This window comes from Grammomys surdaster, unplaced genomic scaffold (genome assembly GCF_004785775.1).
Source record: "Grammomys surdaster isolate TR1022 unplaced genomic scaffold, NIH_TR_1.0 751, whole genome shotgun sequence".
In the NCBI taxonomy this organism is placed as follows: Eukaryota; Metazoa; Chordata; class Mammalia; order Rodentia; family Muridae; genus Grammomys; species Grammomys surdaster.
Genome location: NW_021605170.1, coordinates 3,460,513 through 3,468,666, shown reverse-complemented (window position 1 = coordinate 3,468,666; position 8,154 = coordinate 3,460,513).

The window sequence follows — 8,154 nt, the reverse complement described above, 5'->3', positions numbered from 1 at the left end:
TGTGTTTCATAATTCTGATATGTTTAATTAAAACAGTGCATAATATTGATGGGTTCATTAAAATAGCCAACACTTAACTCTGTGGACTTGACACTATTTCCTTACACTTTCATTAAACCTTTCCATCTTTATAGTCATGTAGTACTGGTCCATCTGCACACTGTGTTCCTGCCCTCACCCACCTCACTGAATTTGATGGACACTGTGCAGTAGCAGTCTATTTGTGCTATAGCATTGGCAGTGACACCTGAGCTTGGTCATTCCTGTTTATAAGAATCCAGCTTCTGGTTTCTGTTCTCACTAACTTCATATTACATTAGAATATGAAAAATAAAAAAGACGAATTAGAAGAAGAAAGACTTATTTTGCATCATGAATGAAACATATATATATATATATATATGTATGTAGTATAAACAAGCAACTGCTGTAGAATGTCCTGTGTAATAGTCTCTCCTGTGTACCAGTGTACTGTGCTAAATCAGAGGAGGCTGCAAAACAGTTCCCTTCCTGTCTCTTGTCCACAGCTTCTATATCCAGTGACAAGTGTCTGCTATGTACCTTTTGCAATGGACTTTATAAACTGCATTCTCCAAACCTTTTTAAAAAAATATATGAACAATTTCATCAACACTGGAGTATTAACAGATTATATGAGTCAGAGTACTGAGTTAGGATGGCTTCTAGTTAAGCTTAATTTTCTAGTTAAGTTTTGAATTTACCACAAAATACACCGTAGCTGAGAAGAACAATTACGAATGCCTTCTGCATGTTCATCATTTCTAACTGACATGGTGCAATTTTTTTTAAATACAAAAGGGTATAGGGTTAGAATGGATGTGTCTGCACTCATATCTGTTGTGTGTTTGTCTTTATATTAATTAACACTGTACAGTAAGACTTAAAATTCTAAGTTTCATTCTAGGTAAAATGATGAGCCAGTGTTGGATGGAGATACTTTGTCCTGTTAGCTCCCAGTGGAGGCTGGCGTTGGCTCTTCTATCTTTCACTACATACTTGGAAGTGTATGTCTGGAATGGATTACTAGAGAATGTACGATTATGTTCCGTGTTTCTGGCCCCTGGATTCAAATCCCTACATCTGGTAGATTTGGATAAACTTTGCTGTTTTTAAAGTATCTTTTGTGTAAAAAGATTACATTTTTATAATAAATGGCAAATAAGATGAATCGCTAGAAACCGACTGGCCTTGTTTTTGCCTTGTTCTTTTTGCTCAGCTTCCCATGCCAGCTGTCAGCTCTCACGTGTCACACAGCTGTACTGTCATTTAATAACGTGATGTATTTTCATGCCTGCACGTAAATCTCAACTGTTGGGTTTTCTGAATATGCAGTAGTAGCCACAAAGTAGCAAGCCTCAGACTGAGGGTAGCGTGCATTGGCATATCCAAGGATTCGGTGAAGGACAGTCAGTGCCAAATCTCTGATGATGATTCAATCCACATTTCTTCTGGGAGTCTCAGGGTTAGATGCTCAAAACCAGCTCTGCTGCCTTCTCTTCTTGGCACCTGTCTGTGCTGTTAATAGCAGCACTGAGCAGTGTACCAGATAAATGAGGTCTAAGGGACTTCAAAACAGACACCTCTCAGGCTTAGCAACAAGAGAGAAAACGGAGTTACTATACAGAATAGGCACGTGAGAATTTGATGTTTGGAATCAAAAACTTTCCTAACTAAGCTGGTAAAGCACTTGCCATGAATGCATGAGGACCCAAGTGTGGGTTCCCAACATCCAAATAAAGTTGGATGTGGTAGTCCACAACTGTAATCCCATGCTCCTACAGCTAAATGGGAGGTAGAGGCAGGAGGATACCCAGAAGCTCAAGGGCCACCAATGCTTCTAACCTTCACACACAAGCTGTTGTGTGAGCACCTGCACTCACACACGTGAACACAAGCACACAAGCACAACCCTTTTCTCACTCTGTTACACAAGTGCATTCACACATACCAGAGCCTCAGTAGACACTGGGGCTCACTCTGTAGGAATATGTGAATCTTGAAACAGAGTACAAAGGAAAGTAGTCTGGATTGTAGGCTGCCTCTGATCTCTGGGCTCCTCTAGGTCTGTAGGAATGAAAAACAGTGTAGAATAGTAGTCATGGTTGCCTCATGCTTCCTGGGCCTTCTGGGAAGTGCTTAGGTGACTTGGAGCCAGCAGCCCTCAGAAGCCTGCAGTTCCTGAGTTCTTCATGGCAATGTTTGCTTCCTCTGTCCAGGATGGTGCCTCAAGAATTAGTCTCCGTCTACCATGTGTTGTCTCCTCAACCCTTGATGAACAAGCTTTTTGGTCTCTTGACACATAAGCCTGCACTGAGCTGACTCTCTTAAGAATTTAATGCTTCAGTTACACAGGCTTGTGGTAGTGCTCATTAGAGGGCTCAACACACACCATTTTTTACTCTTTACCTCCCTCTGCTGCTGAGAGGAGAGCAACTCAGAAGCTCTGTATAGTCAATGTGGCTCTAAGTTCTTCATTGGGGGAACATGCTATTCATGCTACCTGATCTAACAGAGTCTAACAGACTTCCCACTTTCTTTCAACCCTAAACCTCCCAGGTCATCCCCACCTCCTCACCACATTTTCACTGAGAAACCTCTTCTCTCCAATGCTCAAATTGCCCCATTATTATAAACCCTCCTAGTAATTCCTCTTCCAGAAGTTGTCAAAGTGGCATCTGTAAGACCAGGGGAAATGTTTCCCTATGATTTGACAATATGTACAAGTTTCTCACTCATGGACTAAGGTCCCCAACACCACATGTGTAAAATACCTACAAGGTTTTGAAGCAGCCCAAACTAGAGAGCGCTGTTGTGGGGTCTACTCTCTCATGCGTGGTGTGCTCCTTAAACCAATTTCCTGCTCAGATTTAGTTTCCCCTTGCCCTGGCCTTAGTCGCAGCCATTCCATCTCACATGAGATGCACAAAGAATGCACTATGTGGTGCTTCCTGGCACCAGGACAAGACTAGGTGTGAGCCCCGTGGGTCATGAAGAATTTGATGCCCAATTAAAAGAAGAAGAAGAAAGACATAGTTTGAATAGCTAACATAGATTTAGTAAAGATGGAGGGAAACTGGTCTTCTCTGAATAAAACTCACAGGTTTTGATGTCCACTGCCCTCTCAAATATGATTCTGCAGTAGGAACCAAGAGGTCAGTGGGGATTTGGAGGTCTAGGGAGAAAGAAATCTCACAGCTCAGTCTTTGTGTCATCCATACACCTGCCAGTAGCTAGACCTCTCCTCGTCTCTAAACTCTTCACCTTCTTGGCCCAGCCCCCTCCCTTCCCAGATCACATTCCTTCCAATAATACCCTCCTCTTCCCCTCGACACCCACTGCTGATCAGCCTCACCCCTCCTCTTCCCCTCGACACCCACTGCTGATCAGCCTCACCAGTGTTCCAAGCTTACATATCCTTACCCACACCTGAGTCCCATCTCCAAGAACATTAAGTAGATGCCGATCCAAAGAGGACACATTGCTTTACCTTAGCAAGATTAATATTTTCACCAGTCTCTCTTCCTGGAAGGTAGTTTCCCGCCGCATTTTAGAATCTGGAAGAATAGTTTACTCAATATGCTGAATGGGATCTCAGCCAATTCCCTTTTTTTTTTTTTAAATCTGATAACCTACAGAATTTCAGTCAAAAGCTGGAGTTAACTGGTCCCATATTCCCAATTATTCTAATTCCGTTCAGTCCTTTTGCAGATTAGCAACCCTAGGCGACTGTCCAAATGTACTAACATCTAGTTCAGCTTGGCCTGGCTCATGGTGCCTTGTTCTTGGCCACAACGTTCCTTCTCAACAGGAGTTAGCAGGCAACTAATTAAAAGGCAATTTCACTCTTGAAATGCCTCGCAGGTGTTAGAAAGTAGAAACACTTTCCTCCCAGAGTTACTCAATTGCACCACTAGGGGGTATCAAATGCCACCTGTGTGAAAGGAGGTGCCTGCTCATCTTTCCTTGAAATGGTTTGGCATCACATCCCTGCCTTGGTATGGCCAAAGTAGTTCATAGAGATCTCAGAGCCTTTGAAAGCCAGCAGTTGCCAACCAAAGTAGTCTTTTCATAGTGGAGTAGCCTTTCTTGGGCAGCTGCTCTGTGCAAGGGGGAAGCTCAGTGTTTCTTCCATTGCTATATTCTAGTTTCTGTCTTCTGAGTTGGTAAGTCACCCTCTAACCTAGATCAGCCCTCTAACCTAGCCAGCAAGAAAACACCATGGAGAGATTCCCAAGACAAGGCCAGGGGTTTGAGAGAGATCACAGTCCTCCTGCCGACGGAAGAAGAAGTGTTTTACACACACACATACACACACACACACACACACACACACGTGCTGAGTATAACTGACAACCATGCACTTAGCCAAAGCCTTGTGTCTGGAAGAGCACAGATCAACAGCCATATTTCCTGCCTAGCCAGGCCCAGCGTATTCCCTAACAAGCTGCACCCCTTTCAGTTACAAACACAGCTTTATGAGAACCACTTCCTGTTCGAAGGGCATCGCTGCCTCTTGTGCACAGGGCATCCCTGACTTAGGACCTGTTCCCATTTCACAAATAAGCAGCCCGGCTCTCAAAGGCGTCTGCAGTGGCTACCATTACTGAGAATATCCAGAGCATCTCCCAGGAGCTTCATGAATATCATTGATGCTTAAAGCATAAGTAGGCTCCATTTAACAGGTAAAAATTTCATTCAGGCAATTCAACGCAGCTGGGCTTTAAGTTAGAGACCAAATTTTGCACCAAATCTCTACCTTTTATATACTCTAACACTGCCAGGGTCACACGTCTAAGAAGTTTTGGGGATTTGAGTACTGTAATGTCTTTTCTAATATGAAGGTTCTACATGAATATTCTGGAAAATACTTGGTATGCAAGTGTGTGCCAGTATTCACACACATTTTAAACACATTTTTGGTATAAATATGTCATCCAAATAACTGTTTTTAAACTGCATATGTCAAAGCATACATAGCTTTTATTTCAGAGGCTTAACCTAGAGCTTTCATATACCTGCTCTCATTAGAGGGATGGTGAGTTCTACTGCGCAATGTAGCCTAGGGCCCCTGTCTATTGAAGAGTTGTTAACGCTGTGGTCTTGCTTCTAGTTGCTGAGGAAGTTCCCAGTTTGTGTTTTATTGGAGACAAAGTTACAGATTTAGTCCCTGCAAACTCTGATTTATTATAGGAAAATGCTGGCAGGCATCTCAGATTTGCAAAATGAATTCCTCACACAGTTTGCACCCTCTGCTGTGGACTTAGCTCCTTGGAGCCTGAGGAGGAGAAGGGATAAGTTTCACTGAGTGTATTGAATTCCTTCTGTGTTCCAGATTAGAAGCTGTGGCCATAGCTTTGCCTCTGGCTGACTGCACTGCTGAGCACAAAAAAAGGGAGACCCAAGCTCTCACCACCCTCGGCCCTGCTGCCCCATGGCCTGGTCCTCTTTGTTTTCCCTCTGTTCTTCAAATTGCCTGAGGCACGTAGCATGTGAGGCCACACTTCCAGTAGCTCAGCTGCCTCCAAGGTTAGCTCACACGCAGGGACCCCGGTCCTCTGTCACACAACTGTTTCCTGCTGGAAGATAAAGCGGGCCTTTTCCCTCCATTCCCTCTTCTGGTAAAGATGGATGTAGGAGAGGATTTTAGATTCCTGAAAAACCAGAAATGAGCTGAATGGCCTGGGTATTATATCAGATAATCAGAATGGGCCAGTGTCTGCATGGGCCTAGAGAAAAGCTGAGTGCTTCTTGGAGTGAGATCTGACTGGAGGGGGATGGAGGATGGGATCTGACTGTGCGTGTAACCCCTGTGACCTAGTGAGCAGCTGGGCCTGCTGTTGCTTAACCTGCCTGCTGGGGAGTGGGTGGCGTCCATGGTCTGATGGTCGGGTGAGGGCTATGGCTGAGTGGCTTTCTTCAGTACTTCCATGTCACTCATTTCTTTTCCCAGCCTTTGACACGATTCACATCCATGACAGGAACACAACTTTTCACTGAAGAACTCGAAGCATCAGAAGTGTGGGAGCAGAGAATCACCTTAAAAGACTGATCTGCAGGGCATCCCCATCAGAGAGCCAAGCACACAGTAAAGACAAGCTATTGAAAATGGACCAGAGAGGGGCTGGCAGGCTGGCAGGGTGGTGTGATACTGAAGAGACAGTTCTCAGTAAGTCCTTGGTTTATGCACAGAACTTAGAGTTCCTCTACCTTCTCTGGCTTTAATATGGAAGGTGGAAAATGGCTATCATCGAGCCCAGGGTCCACCCAGGGACAGATTCCTAGAGCTCGAAGTTCTCAGGGTTTTATTCTAGAGCTCTGGGCATAAGTATCAACTTGGCCATGTGGCAAGGCAACTGTAGGCTGGGTGTGTGCACAGAGGGTTAGCTTCTGCCTAGACAAAGGCCATACCCTCCTCTGTCTGGCTCCTAGAGAAAGCTATGTACCATCAGGCTTTCTGCTATGCAGAGGACTTCCTGCAGTGCATGTCCTCTGTGCTCTGGGGTTCAAGCTGGGCTGCTTGAGTCCTAGGCCTAGACTTCACTACACCTAGAAAAGGGTAAGCTGGGCTGTCCTGTGTTCCAGTAATGGTTAAAAATCACTGTCAACTTAATGAGGTCTAGAACAACCTGGGAGACAGGCCTCTGGGCATGCCCATGGAGAATATTCTTGGTTAGGTAAATTGATGTGGGGAGATTCACCCACTCAGGGGGGTACTAATCCATAGGCTGATGTGGGGAGATTCACCCATTCAGGGGGGTACTAATCCATAGGCTGATGTGGGGAGATTCACCCACTCAGGGGGATACTAATCTATAGGCTGATGTGGGGAGATTCACCCACTCAGGGGGATACTAATCCATAGGCTGACCTATGAAATCCTTGACCGTATGAAAGGAGAAAATGAGCTGAATATGAGTATTCAAGGCTTTCTTCCTCATGACTGTGGACCACTGCTTCAAGTGCCTGCTGTCATGAGGGCCTGTTGCCATGACGACCTGTTGCTGTGATGACCATCCCCTGAAACTGTGAGTCAAAATGAGCCCTTGCTTCCTTGAGTCGATTCTGTAAGGATTCTTTATTCCAGCAACCCAGAAAGAAACTTGGACAGGAAGCCTGGAGGACATTTGTCTCTGTGGTGACATGGAGTTAGGGTCCTTCCCCATCAATTATTCTTGTCACTATCTCAACCTCAGTCCCTGTTTTGGAGATGTAAACACTCCTACAAATACTGAGTGCCTGCTGCCTCTCAGGTGCTTCTGCAGGGAGAGAGGACAGCTGGGCCCCATCCTCATGAAAATGCACCACACGGCCCTGAGGGAACATGGCTAAGATGTAAAAAGAATCTGGTATCTGAACTTCATGGCTGTAGATCCTGGCAGTGCAACACTACGATGCTCTGTAGCCTAACATGGGGATAGGCTGAACTATTCCCTTCGAGACAGCTCGAAGGTTAAGGTACTTGTTACCCAAGGATGAAATAGCCTGGAACCCAAGTTTGACCCCTGAGACCCATGGTAAGCTAAAAGGAGAGAACCAGCTCCACAGAGTTAACCTCCAACCTCCACATGCAAGCTGTGGCAAGCATGCCCAAGCGCATACATCATTCATGTGCATGAACATCTACACATAGTAACAATGAATCTGTGCATTTTCCCTAAGGAGCGTTTTCATAGGTTGCCATTCTGACTCCTAAAGCTGTTTGCCGATCTTCCAGGCACGACCATGTTTCTATAGTGAGTATTTCAAATATGCCCACACAGTCCAGGCTAATTTTTCTGAGCTCACTGCAAGTTTCTATTCATCTGAATAGTCCCCTTGCCTGACGGCCAAGTTTCCACTTGCACTCCATGATCCATGCAGTTCTGAATGTTGCCAAAGTACCAGCCTGGCCCAACAAGACTTCCCGCCCTGCCTCACCTCCATAGCTATCAAACAGACAGTTTCAGTTTGGAATTCGAAGCAGGAGACATCTGAAAGTATCCAGGTCTAAAATGAATTTTGAAATGCAGAGTTCCCAGCCATGCACTCAGTAACCGCTGTCTTGGGTTTAAACGTCATCCACTCTGCGCTACCTCCTCAACACCACCCACTCTGCGCTACCTCCTCAACACCACCCACTCTGCGCTACCTCCT